Below are 14543 nucleotides of genomic sequence, written 5' to 3'. Positions count from 1 at the left end.
TTGTAGACAAAAGAAAAGAGATTTTCAAGTGACATTTCTGTTTCTTATTGATGACTGCTGTCAAACGAGCCTGCAGATCCCTCCCTCTTGTCAGCGAGGGGGTATTCAACGTGGAATGCCAGCTTCCTGTCACAAGCAGCAAGAGTTGAAGAACAGGGATATGTTGGGGTGGGGAACAGAGAGGATTATTCACCTTCATGGTGGGTCAATTTTTACCCCTCCTACATAAAGGCAAAAGGTCTCGAGACAGCCCAGGGAGCATTTTAAATCCTATAGCTGTCCTATACCTTGGCAGCTGCTAGATTCCTTGCTTGTGCTTAAGCATCTCTCATACAGACTTCCCATCAAGAAAAAATAGATGTTATCACTTCATCCAAATATTCTCCATTTCTTCCTTTTCTCTCTAGCTCGTATTTCACAGTCACCATAGCAGAGTCTGAACATTTTGGTTAAATCACATCCCTTACTGAATTTAAAATGTGAAAGGAAATTTTATACTGCATGTCTCTAATAGTACAGTGCTGTCTGGGAACCCCTCTCTCACTCCATATACCATTTACATACCTTCAAACTCCATTACATCTACCATGAACCCAAACAGGTGTCCTGACCTTTCTCTCACTATCTTCCAACAACTGTAACAGTAACTTTGTCAACTATCCTCTGGCACCACTGATCAAAAGCATCGGTGCTATTGCTGAGATACAAGTTTCATGAAGTCAGGCAATAAAAGTCTTTTGCTGAGAAACATTTTTCGGACGTTACTTTCATCACTATTTTATATAGTGATACTGATCTGCATGATGCTGTAAAGACCGGTAAGCAGATGAGGTCCTGGTCCCTTAGAGCTTCAATTCTAAATTAAACAATGAACTTAAATGAATATTTACAGTTATAAAACAAACAAACCAAGCCAGAGGGTGTTAAATCATTTGTTTTACTAAAATCTCTCCTCAGATGGAATCAGATATTGGTAGACCTGGTACTAACAGTGCAGCCTTAATTAATCAATCAATTATTGGTATTGTGGTAGCATGATCAGGACCCTGCTTCTGGCAGACACTGAATGTGCGCGAGCGCGCACGCACACACACACACACACACACACACACACAAAATGACCATGACTCCGGCCACAAAGAGTTTACAATCGAAGCCCCTGTTCCAATGCCCACTGAAGTCAATATGAGTTTTTCCATTGACTTCAGTGGGCAGATCAGGTCCTAATGCCTAGATCAGGAATTGGCAACCTTTGGCCTGCGGCCCGCCAGGGTAAGCCCCCTGGGGGGCCGGGACGGTTTGTTTACCTGTCGCATCCATAGGTTCAGCCGATCGCAGCTCCCACTGGCCATGGTTCGCCGCTCCAGGTCAATGGGGGCTGCGGGAAGTGGCGCAGGCCGAGAATGTGCTGGCCATCGCTTCCCGCAGCCCCCATTGGCCTGGAGCAGTGAACCGCGGCCAGTGGGAGCCGCGATCGGCCGAACCTGCGGACGCGGCAGGTAAACAAACTGGCCTGGCCCACCAGGGGGCTTACCCTGGCGGGCAGCAGGCCAAAGACTGTCGATCCCTGGCCTAGATTTTGCAAGCACTTAATCAGATACATAAACTTACCCATGTGAGTAGTCCCAGAGAAGTCAATAGGATCTACTCTTGTGAGTAAAGTTACACATGTGCTTAAGTATTTGCAAAACTGGAGCTTAACTCCATAGATTCATAGAGTTAAAGGCCAGAAGAGATCATCAGATCATCTAGTTTAGAGTTACCATAATTTAATTTAAAAAAAGGAGGACACTCTACGGGGCCCCGGCCCTGCCCCAACTCTGCCCCCTCCCCTGAATGCTCCACCCCCTGCTCCTACCCCTCCCCTGCTTCCCGCAAATCAAATGTTCGCGGGAAGCCTGAAAAAAGGGAGGCAGCAGGTAAGCTGGGGCTGGGCACGGCCCAGTACGGCCAAGCGGCTCCCTCCGGTGGCCAGCCGGCCCAGGCCAAGAGGCTCTGGCCCCGGCGTCTCCCGCCCGGCTTGACTCGGGCCCTGGGGCACTGGCCCCCGGCCGAGCACCATCAGCCCCGGTCCCGCACCACCGGCCCCGGCCGAGCATCGCCGGCCCTAGCGGCCCCGGCCGAGCACCACCGGCCCCTCCCTCCCTATTTTCCCGGACATGTCCGGCTTTTTGGGATTTCCTCCCGGACGGGGATTTGAGGCCCAAAAAGCCGGACATGTCCGGGAAAATCTGGACGTATGGTAACCCTAATCTAATTTGATCTCCTCAATGTCACGGGCCATTCAATTTCACCCAGTTTCCTCTGTGTTGAAACCAATAACCCATGTTTAAATGAAGTACGTCTTCCAGAAAGATATCTAATCTTGATCTGAAGACAACGAGAGAGAGATAGAGAATCTGCCACTGTCCTTGGTAGTTTGTTCCAATGGCTATTCACCCTCACTGTTAAAAAAAAATGTGCCTTATTTCTCATTTGAATTTGTCTGGCTTCCGAATTCCAGCTATTGCTTCTTGCTATGCCTTTATTTAGTACCCAATATTTTCACCCCATGAAGGTACTTATATACTGTAATGAAGTCACCTCTCTATCTCCTTTATGACAAGTTAACAGATTGAGCTCTTTAGGTTTCTCACTGTCAGGCATTTTCTCCAGCCCTCATTCATTTTTGTGGTTCTCTTCTGTATCCTCTCCAGTTTTTCAATATCCTTTTTAAAATGCAGACACTGTAACTGTATGTAATATTCCAGTGTCAGTCTCACCAATTCCCTATACAGAAGTAAAATCACCTCTCTGCTCCTACTCACTACTTCCTTTTTATACATCCGATGACTGCATTTGCCTTTTTTACCACAGCTTTGCACTGGGAACTCATGTTGAATTGTTTGTTCACTCTGACCCTAAATCCATTTCGGAATCACTGCTGTCCAGGATACAGACTACCATTGTGTACGTATGTCTGCATTCCTTTTCCTAGATGTATAATTGCATTCTGCTGTATTAAAATGTATTTTGTATGCATGAGATCTGCTTCCCAATGAATCCAGATCACACGATATGACCTGTCATACCCCTGCCATCATCATTATTTACCACTCCACCAACCTTTGTGTCATCTGAAAATTTTTATCAGCAGTGACTTTATATAGATTTGCAGACCACTGACAAAAATGTTGAATAGCATCGGGCCTAGTACCATTCTATGCAGCACCCTCCCTAAAAGAACCCCCCTTCGATAATGGTTCCCCATTGACAACTACTTTTTGAGGTCAGTTAGCCAGTTCTTAATCAACATAACATGCTTTAATTTAAAAGGCAAGAAGCAGCAAGAAAGTGTAACAAGCCTCAGGCTGGGAGGAAATAATAACCAATCCAAACAGAAAAGTTGTTCCCAGGTAAAAGTTATCAAAAGCAGAAGCTCTCTTTAAGTGTCCTTTTTCTAAAGGGTCCTGAAGAACTAAAGGAAGACAGAGAAAGAAAAACACTCAGAGCCCAATTTTCAAACCTGAATGCCTAAATAAGGTACTCAAACATCATGAGGGTACTCAAGGGGGCACTTAGCATGAAAGTATGATTCAGGCCACACTGAAGTTAAGAAGCATCTTTCCATCAACTTCAAAGGGCACTGGATCAAGGCCTTGAGACAGGCATTTGAACACATAAATGCCCATTTGAGCATCCAAATGCAGAAACTACACGCCTAATTTAGGTGCCTACATTTGAACACTGGGCCCCCAGAGCATGATCCCAAACAGACCCCTATCAGTCTCGTAGTCATGTGATGCTGGTGGTAGGAAAAGAAGAAAGCCATTTCTTCTGAGTTTTACATCAGAAGCTGGCATCAGTAAATAAGCATTCTGAATACTGTTCTTGCGTGAAGCCATTAGGTGCATCCAAGCTGAACTAAACATTGCGCCTGTCGGCTTACGACTCATTAGAGGGGTGCAGACAGCAGGGTTTCTAAATCAGCAGTGGAGAGAAGACAATCACCCTGATGTCCAGTTTGAATTTTAGGCCCAGTCTCCTGACCCGCTTCTCATTTCTACCAAAAGTAGAGCTGGTTCGAACCCTCGTTACCCTCCATTTCCAGCTCTGCTCTGGAGCTACCTTTATTCAAATTAGAGTTTCAGATTATAAATCAACTCTCCTCTCTAGTCCTAGAACACAGTCTTGAAAGGAAAAATTCTCCTCTCTCTCTTTCCCCTGGGGTACGGAGACCTTTTCTTCACTACTTTGCTGTGACTCACATTGCCCTCCCAAAGATTTCCAGAGGGGTCTTCCATCTGATAGTAGGTTTCTCTTGTTTTCTGTTTTTCATTCCATTGCTTCTGCCTGCCCCATGAAGCAAAGCATTCTGGAGATAATAACTACCATTAGAATGGCCCTTCTATTAATAATGGATAATTTCAAGCCAGCTGCTTGGTATTACATCATTACTGCAAGACTCTAGTGCATATTAAACTATCTACCTTAGTGTTTTGTAGAGGGTCCATCACAATAGTGTCTAAATACTTCCCAGGTAGATTACATCTACATAGCAAGGACACTAGTGGACTTCATGGAGTCTCTTATTCTTTTCCCTTTCTTGGTTGCAAGAGGCTCTGCCTGAGTTAAATACATAATCATATTAACAAAAACCAAGCAACACTTGAAATGCAAAAAAAGTGGGTTGCTTCAAACACATAAAGGCCACTTTCTGTGTCTGCTAAAGCTCTTTGTCCTAATATTAATGTTTGAGCCTAGCTTACCAAGTGACCCCAGGTCGCTCTGTATCTGTGACCTGTCCTTGTTGTCATTTGCCACCCCATCAATCCTGTGACATCTACAAACTTCATCAGCAATTGCTTTATATTTTCTTCTAGATAATTGATCAAATCCGTCTTTAAACTGGAGCTTGTGTTTGCGCAGCATATCCATTGTAATTGTTTAAGGAAGAACAGAATATGAAATATTTAAATGAATAAGAAATAGAAGATTCATTTTCTTCTTATCCCTCTAAAGAATTCACTGCTCAGACCTTTCTCTCTGCTCTGCCAACTTCTTTCTGTTTTTATTCATTCTGAATATTCATAAATGTTTTCCCCTCTAGAGAATGTTAGAACAGAAACTCTACCATCTGATCTTTTTTCCTTTTCCTCATATTTGAGGGGCTTTGCTCTGTGAAATTACTCTGTATATAGCCAGACGTCTCAGTCGTCTATCACTAGGAGATTAACAGGATGCTTACTGCAACTCTGTTGATACCGACTGCCTCTTACTTTTAATTTGTTTATAGATTCATTGATTATGAGGCCAGAAGGGACTGCCGTGATCATCGAGTCTGACCTCTTGCATAACACAGGCCACAGCTCTTCCCCAAAATAATTCCTGTTTGGACTAAGGAGTATCTTTAGAAAAACACCCAAGCTTGATTTTAAAATTGCCAGTGATGGAGAATCCACCCACCACAACCCTTGATAAGTGGTTCCAATGGTTAAGTACCCTTGTTGTTACAAAAATTGTGCATTATTTCCTGTCTGAATTTGTGTAGCTTCAACTTCCAGCCACTGGAGCTTTTTATATCTTTGTCTGCTAGACTGAAGAACCCTTCATCAAATATTTGTTCCTCATGTAGTAAATGTATAAGATGTGATCAAATCACCTCGTCGTCTTCTCTTTGTTAAGCTACATAGGTTGAGCTCCCTAAAACTATCACTATATAGCATGTTTTCCATTTTTTGACTTTACCCTTCCCTAGCTTCAGTACCATTCACTGACTCCCACCACTTCTCTGACCACTCGCCTAATTAGAGTCCATTACATTTCTCTCTATTCAAAATACCCACAAGAAAAAGCAGGGTGGGAAGAAAGAACATGGAAGAGGATGCAATGGGGCAGGGGAAGGGAATCATGTACAACTCAAAGCCTCTCAGGATGGATTACTTTCATGCATTCATTTTTTGACAGCATTAATTACAGGTTTTTCATTACCTGAAATATCAGGGTGTATCAATTTGCAAAGAGGGGAAAAAAGAAAAGCTTTGGCTGCTGGACAGCAGAGTTGCTCTATGTATTCAATAAATGGTGGCCACATCACTTAGCCCCCGGTCTTTGTTTCCTTTGGTGGGTGAATTTTCCCAGTGTCAGGCCTTGGCTACACTTGCGAGTTACAGTGCTGTAAAGCCTCCTCCAGCGCTGTAACTCACTCCCCGTCCACACTGGCAGGGCACTTGCAGCGCTGTATCTCCCTGGGTGCACCGCTGCAGGTACTCCACCTCCCCGAGAAGCATAAAAGATACAGCTGAGTGGCTATGACTCTCCCCTGTGAGTGTGTGCCAGGAATCAACCTGCAGCGCTGTACTGATCACCTTGTCAAGTGGCCAATCCTCTCCATTGTTGTGACCAGCTGCAGGAATGCGGAAGTGCTGGTTTCAAAGCTCGTACCACAGAGAAAAAGCAAACAGTTTGCTGTTTGCTTTGAGTGAGTGAGTGAATGAATGAGCAGGAGGCCGGGAGTTCGGAACTTGCAAAATAGAGTGCTGACACGCTCCAAAAAGCACTCTTTCTCCCCCCACACTCCCTGTCACACTCCATCCCCCCCCCCCAGTTTTGAAAAGCATGTTGCAGCCACGTGAATGCTGGGATAGCTGCCCATAATGCATCGCTCCCAACACAGCTGCAAATGTTGCACGTGTGGCCATGCCACTGTGCTGGCAGCTGGCAGTGTGGACAGACTGCAGCGCTTTCCCTACTCAGCTGTACAAAGACAGGTTTACCTCACTGCGCTGTACAGCTGCAAGTGTAGCCAAGGCCTAAGAAGACTGTATTTTGGATGAGAAAAGTTAGGCAGTCTTTCAGCTGCAGTCAACACATGCATAGTGTGCCAGTATGTTCCCTGACTGGGTAATACAGCAAATTATCTGTAATATTTGGAGAACAGGGGAGAAATTTCCCCCACTTGCTGTCAGGCAGGATCCTCCAAGTCCCCACTTGCCCCTCTCCTCAACACCTTTTCGATTAATTTTATCCCCTCCTGGCTCTCCTCCAGGTGTGGGAAACTTCTGGCTGAGAAGGACTAGATGCTGCACCATCTAAAACCAGCCACCACCACCCCTGAATGAGGGGGCCATGCTCTCACCTCCACCCAGGAACCGAGACTCTGCAACATTCCCTGGCTCTGCCAGTCTATGGGAGCCTTTTCCTATGCAACCTTTGAAGGAACAGCCTCAGCTAGCATCTCCTTTTATCCTCCAAAGATATGGCAGCCTAACAGGTTTCCTAATAACTGACGGCTCCTGATCTTTGCATGTATAAAAGTAACATTGATTTCAGAATCCCTTTTCCCCCTTCCACACAATTACCCATAATATATTTTTTCAGCATTAATGTTAAGCCTGTGCCAGTGGCACTGGGAAGCTATGAGATGTGATCTTACCTCAGACTAACCTTTGATTACTACCCACTAGTGGGAACTCTGACTTTCCACCCCAAGCAGAGCCATGACTCCTATTATTCTGCAGTTCTGCCTAAGAATAATACTGGAGGCAGTGGAAGGTTTCCTGTGTTCTGGTGATTCCTCCATTTTAACAGCTCCAGCGTTCGGGGCCTGTGTTGCAGCCATCATTCTCCTAGGGGAGCATTGGTGGGGAATTCCTTTTAGGACCCATCTTTATATCAGCCATACAGGATACTCGAATGATGTGAGGTGCTTCCACCCATCACCTCCTTGTCCAAAGGGCTGACCATGTTGCCTTCACAGTGTTAACTGGCATTAACCAGCCCAAGCAGAGAGAGATCAGGACAGAAAATCAAAGCTAGATCCTCCAGCGTGGCAGTGGGCAGCACAACTAGCTTACCAAACTGATTCATAATTTTAATTGTAATAGCTTTGAATTTTCCCTCTCTAAGAAATTCTCTAAGGGTTCTTTAAGTACAAGTCCAGTTATCCATTTTGAACTCTGATTTGAATCTATAAATCAATCACATGCAGTACCTTTCACGGGGACGTGAGCTCACACCAGCCAACAAGATTCCGAAGGAGGAGGTGGCCTGTAAGGTCTCAGGAACAGACACTGGAAGAAAAGAAAAATAATAATGAAAATAAATTTAAAAAGTCTGGGTGTCAGATGCCAGGTGCCATTGTTAAATAGGAAAGCTACTTTGTAACAATTCCATGCTGGGAAGGAGGGGTCAGGGGCCTGATCCAATGCCCAGTGGAAGGTCTCCCATTGACTTCAAAGGGTACTGGATCAGGCCCCTGTAGAGAAAGAGTATTGCTTATTCTGGGGAGGGGATAAAAGTTATCAGAAGTGTTACCCAAGGGGGGAAGTGTTCAATTTCCTAGACTGGGCCTTGAGTCATCAAAACACTTAACCACGTTAAGTCCCACTGTATTCAATGAAAGTTAGGGATGGGTGTGATTTTTAAAAAGCACATGACTTTCAATGGGACCTGAAACTACTAAATCCCGTAGGTACATTTGAAAATCCCACCCCATATGCTTTAAATGCTTCATTGAATCGGAGAAATATTACAGCTTCTCTGTATACCCTGAGTCATGTTAAAACTTTAATCTGGATACAAGTCCTTTCCTTATTTTAAACAGAAAAGTTAAAAATTACACAGCTGACAGGTTTATTTTACTAATCCATTATTCTGGATAAAAGACATGGGCAGCCAAGGAGGAAAGGGGCAGCAGATTACAGTATTGCCAACCCAAAGCATTCAAAAATCATGAGATGTCTTCTTTGCCTTCTGATTTTTCAGCCTTTAGGGGGTTATTTCCCCAGCTTCTCTACAACCACAAGAACTAGACTTTTTATATTTTTTGTGTAAGGAAAGCTCAGATTATCCCATTATCATATGACTCCAGGAGCTGGGGCTTTTTAAGACAAATACCATGAGATTTTCAACAGGGTTGGAAAAGTTGGCAATGCTGAGACTACACTGTACAAAGGGAAGGATGATCATACAGAGTAGTCCATGGGGTTAGGAAGGTAGAAGAAGGCTGACCTCACAAAGTCAAAATAATTGTAGGAGGACTGGAGGTGAAAAACATTCCCTTGAACCAAACAATATAAAAACTATGTGCGGGCACAGTTCAATGAAGAAAGGTGTTTTCTACACTAATAACGAATCACTCTTTCCAAAAGGATAGAGAAATTTCAGGCAATATTGTGTTTCAAATCCCTATGATGAAGGAGAATAAAAATGACATGCCATAAGGTTAGTTTATTGCATGTCATATTCTTTGTAATAAAAGCAGCTTTTTCATTTCTGCAAACAGATGCTCACACACACACACACAGATGTGTGAATGCAAACTTTAAAGAACCACATACGGTAACACTTCACATCACAGGTGCTGGAACGAGGGATGCTGGGGGTATTACCGCATGCCCTGGCTTGAAGTGGTTACCATCGTATACAGGGTTTACAGTTTGGTTCAATGGCTCACAGCATCCCTGCTATATAAATTGTTCCAGCGCCCCGCTACACATTTCTAGATAAAGAAGATGTCAAGTCTAAAGACCACCTTAAAAACCCCAGTCATAACTATGCTCCACCTTTCATCTCCTAATCTATTTTCTTTGCAAACCTGCTAATACAACAAAGAAATAACTGTCTTTTCAAAGGTGTGGAACATTTGGTATGTGCTGATATTACATCCTGATAAGATGCCAGACAGCCTAGGAATCAGTGAATCTTAAATACTCCACAGACCTGTTAGCAGCATGTAGTACAAATAGTGCTTGGTGACACTTCCCTTCCTCCCACCAGACTAGAGGGCATGGTCATGGAAAGCACGTGAGTGCAAAGCAGGACTTTACTGATTCATGAACCTAGTGATAACAATCCCTGCCTTCCTTACCCCCATCTGCCCTGCTATGGAGGGCATGAAACATTTCATAGAATCATAGAATATCTGGGTTGGAAGGAACCTCAGGAGATCATCTAGTCCAACCCCCTGCTCAAAGCAGGACCAATCCCCAGACACATTTTTGCCCCAAATCCCGAAATGGCCCCCTCAAGGATTGAACTCACAACGCTGGGTTTAGCAGCCCAATGCTCAAACTGCTGAGCTATCCCTTCCCCCCCTTTAGCAGTTAAAGCTTCTGAGGGAAGATTTTAAAAGCAAGGAAGCAGGAAAGGCTGAAAGTTTTGATGCAAATGCACAGCCTGCTGCAGCAGCTGTTCAGAGCAGGATTAGTGCACTTTGGCCAATTGAAGCCATTAGTAATGGACTGTTACAGTTCAGGCTAATCCTCAAAAGCAAGATACTTATATACCTAATGGCTTGTCTGAAACAAGGGAGCCCACAGAGGGATTTAATTCTTTCAAGAATTCAAGTGATTTAACTCTTTCAGGCCTTTAGCATTATCTTCCCATCAGGCATTCTAGTCTTCAGTTCAAAGATACCCAAGGAGGTGAATTTCAAATCCCTGTTTCAAGTGAGGAGGGTTCTCTGGTCCTCTGCCCCAAAGGACGTTTTATTCAGATGTCTCTACAGAACAAAGGAAGCCACTCAGAATTACAGCCTCCTTCTATCTTGTGAAAAAAAATCTTAATAATAATAATCTATAGACAAAAAGAGGGAGAAGAAATAAGGACATTTTTCCCATTCAAGCACATTCTCAGTTTAGGATGAATGGGGCAGAGAAAATCTATTACATAAATGAAACAATTTAAGCACAACAGTAAAAAGTCCTTCAAATAAGTGATACACCTTAAATTTTTAAGAGAAAGGAGACGAACAATTGATTGCACTAGTCAATCTTTAGCTACTGTTGGACACTTCTGCAGTTAAACAAGCACATTGCATTGGGCTCAGAGGCTGTGCTACCATCCAAGGAAGTCAGGCCTGATTCTTAATTCCCAGATGTAGGAACACCACAGTTACCAGATTTTGTGGACGAGTAGCATAAAAGGAAGAACATCTAGTGGGATTTTAGAGGCACATGGAGGACTTCACAGGAACAGGGGAAATGTTTTTAGTCTATTTTCCATCCTACCACGGCTGTGAAACTACAACCGACCTCCAATTTCAATTGACAAGGGGGAGGGTGGGACCAAAAGAGGGGAAGGCTGAGTACAATGAAATAAACACCTTGTGTATTTAGCACTGAGATCTCCAAACTGAGATAGGAGTTGATCAGGAAGTAACGGGGGAAAAAAACCTGGACTTTCTTGCCTGAATCAGGAGAGCTAACAGCTGTATTGTTCATTTTTTAATTGCTTCATTGCAGCTAATGCAACGTACGAATAGCAAAATTGCTGGGATGGTTTCTTGCCCTTTCACGGCCTTGCTCTTTCATACCTAATGGATGTGCTATCTGCATGCATCCCTGGACCCTAGAATGATGGGCTATGTCCAGTGACAGTTTTGCTGCAAAACTGCCATGGTTTTAAAAGAATATTTGCTGTGTTAACATTTCACCCCAAACTTTCAAAACATGCAAAGAAAAAACAAACAAACCTGTTAATCCTGAATTTTTTTTTAGCCACGACATCCATCAGTTATTACTTTATCTCAAGTTCCATTGTTCAGAACATATGGCTGTTGATTGTTCACCAAAAATTAAAGTTGCCCCTTTGCAGAAAGCCAGCACAAGGGCTATGCAATACTTAAGTCCTACTGAAGTTCTCAAAATAGGGCTTAAATGGTGTATAGTTCTTGTGCTGGCTGTTTCACTCTGCGTGATACAAAAAAAAAAGGCTGAGACTTCCCAAACCAGATGAATGATAAAAGGTGGGGGCGGGAGAGAAAAAGAGCATCGCAATAAAAAGAGGTGAAGGTGCCAGGTCTGCTGATTCTGTGGCTGTTTTTCAGATGTGTTGGTCACCCACAACTCTCACTGAAGTCAGCAAGAGCTGCGGGTGCTCAGCACCTTTGACAGTCAGATGATTACTTTTCCATTTTTTATTTTAGATGTTCTCAATGTAAACTAAGGCCCCAACTCTACAGTTATGTATATGCGGAATTTAACATTTCTGAGTCGTCCCAATTGAGGTCAATGGGACTATGAAAGCATATAAAGTTACGCATGTATGTAAGTGTTCGCAGGCTCAGGACCTTACTTTGCTCAGTATTTATTATAGGTTTGCTCGTCTTGAAATGAGAGCTGTGGATGTTTTGATAAGTGGATTGACAGGTTTTGTTTAATACATTATACAATGGTGCCTACCAATCGGCGTCATAAGTATGTGCGGAAGTACTTTGCTGAATCAAGGCTAAGATCTATACTCAACAGTGAAACCAAACTAAAGAACCAACCAGATCAGATATACATCCAATCTCTGTGAGCGTGGCTGCCATAAGGGCAAAATTCATAGCCCTCAGGCAACCACTCCAGCAGAGGACAGGGGTCACCTCCCAAGTAATGCAAAGAACTGGGATGACACGGGTAATAAATACAAAATAGAAAAGTAAGACGGGGGGACCCACAATACAACCAGACATAAACCAGATTAAATAAATAAAATTTCCATCATGCCCTAAAACCAGCCACCAAGGGATTCAGGCAACTTCCTCTGGCGGAGATGACCCCTCTCCCAAGTCCTGTGCTTGACTGAAACTTGGAATTAAAAGCAGGCCTGACCGCCAGGCAACTATATATGGTGAGAGGAGAGGGATCAAGTACTTTGAGCCTAAATTATGAAGGAATTTATATACTAACAACTTGAGCTGCATTCTTGGTGTCCTGACAGCTGGTGTAGATCATGTAGAGACATCTTCATTCCTGTCGTAAATAGTAAGTAAGAAGCTGTAGCAGCTTCTGGGCTGGTGTTTATGGTTAGCTCAACAAGCAGCATCACACAGTTGCATAGCCTGGGGATGACAATGGTGTAGAGAAGGACAAGGTCTGTCAAGGTGTATTTTGCAAAAGCACAGGGATGGTAATAGATCCTCAACTATCTTGCAATTTGGGACTTCATCTCAGGAATAGAGGTGGTGAAAAATGAGAACACAAACTTTGTGAAAAAATATGAAATTGCCCAGTTATTTTTCTTTTCTCAGGATGCAGAACTGATCCATTTTTTTGTTTGCTTGAAAAATATTTCCAGGTTTGTTTTTAATCAAAATGGTTATCCAAATTTTGTTCAATGAAAAGTTTCTATAACCTTTTCTATAACTGATTAAAATTTCAATTAAAACATTTAGCAAGAAATAAAAAATGTCAATAATTTTGACTCTGGGAAAATTCAGTATGAGAAAGGCCATCTTTGGAAAATAGGCACGCACAAACCACCATGGACCTGACCCACAAACATTACCTCTTTATGTGGTCTGAGTTTTAACCAGATGTGTCTCATCCGAGTAAAAATGTTGGTTAGACCCCTTAATAGCTAAGAGTCAATCCCCAATGAGTCCTCTGAAATAGAGCAATTTAATTTTCCATCTTTAGAACATACTGGCATTGTAACCCAGTTCTCTGCGTGATCTCCCACACTAATCTCAAACACACTGAGCAGACAGAGGCTGGAACAGAATGGAATACTGCAGCATCACACAGTGAGGACCCTTTAAGTGTAGATGAGCATGTATTCTGAACCACCTTCTTTTCCCTCCATTCCTAGAGTGAGTACAACCAGAGCACCTTCCCCTCCTCTCCCCCCACCAAGGGATGACACATCACTAAAACGGGATTGTCATTGGTATGGAAGGAGGCCAGGTGCTCTTTACTTTCAACAAGGGCAGGTCAGTGTTGTCCATTGCTAGAACACAGTATCGTCTATATTAGCCAGTGCAATTTCAGTGCCATGAGACAGTTTAGCGCATTAGGTATCAAAAATCAGCTGATCGAATCTAGAATTGCTGGAGTGTCAAGTCATCAAACCTCCCCCCCTCCACTCCCCAAAAAAAGCAACAACAACAACAAAACCTATGGAGGTTAAAGAACACACACACACACACACACACACACACACACACACACTCACTCTTCTCTGAATCAGGCATTGAACACTGGGCGGCAAAGGAACCCTTGACTGGCAGAGGTCTTCACTGCCTCCCATACCAGCCACCTCCCTCACCTCCAGCATAAGGGGAGTGGTGGTTTATGTCTGGGGCATTCAGGGGGCAGGAGGAGCTCCATTCCACTGTGCTCCCACTATGCTTGAACCTTACTGGTGTAAGAGCTGTTACGGACCACATGCCAGTGGGGAAACATTGAGGAAGTTAGAGTGGCAGGGTATTTACTCTAAGGGCTCGGCGACTGAGGAGCAGAAGCTGCAACCAGCTCCCTGCATAGGACAGAGGTGGGCAAACTACGGCCCGCCAACCACATCCAGCTCACGGGACTGTCCTGCCTGGCCCTTGAGCTCCCGGCTGGGGAGGCTAGCCCCAGGCCCCTCCCCCGCAGCCTCACCTTACCGCGCCGCCAGACCCCCTGCTCCTGCCGGGCAGCACGGTGGCATGGCTGGCTCTGGCTGTGCTGCGAGCTCCTGCTGCTTTGAGCAGCATGGTAAGGGGACAGGGAGTGTGTGTGTGGGGGGGTGTTGGATAAGAAGCAGAGGGTCCCGGGGGGCAGTCAAGGTACAGGGGACGGTTGGATGGGGAGGAG

At 44.1% G+C, this 14543-nt stretch overlaps 1 protein-coding gene across 5 annotated transcripts in view; it reads right to left on the bottom strand.

The window, feature by feature from the left end:
• Window positions 1–14543, bottom strand: part of TSPAN4 (tetraspanin 4) — a 712007-nt gene that overhangs the window by 450574 nt on the left and 246890 nt on the right. For all 5 annotated transcript variants that reach the window (XM_054025356.1, XM_054025357.1, XM_054025359.1 and 2 more), the window contains one exon: window positions 7973–8051. The gene's annotated coding sequence lies outside the window, so the exon portion shown is untranslated. The remainder of the gene's footprint in view (window positions 1–7972; window positions 8052–14543) is intronic.

This window comes from Malaclemys terrapin, chromosome 4 (genome assembly GCF_027887155.1).
Source record: "Malaclemys terrapin pileata isolate rMalTer1 chromosome 4, rMalTer1.hap1, whole genome shotgun sequence".
Classification (NCBI taxonomy): Eukaryota; Metazoa; Chordata; order Testudines; family Emydidae; genus Malaclemys; species Malaclemys terrapin.
Note: the sequence above shows the minus strand (reverse complement) of the source record. Positions and strands in the feature narration are given on the sequence as shown.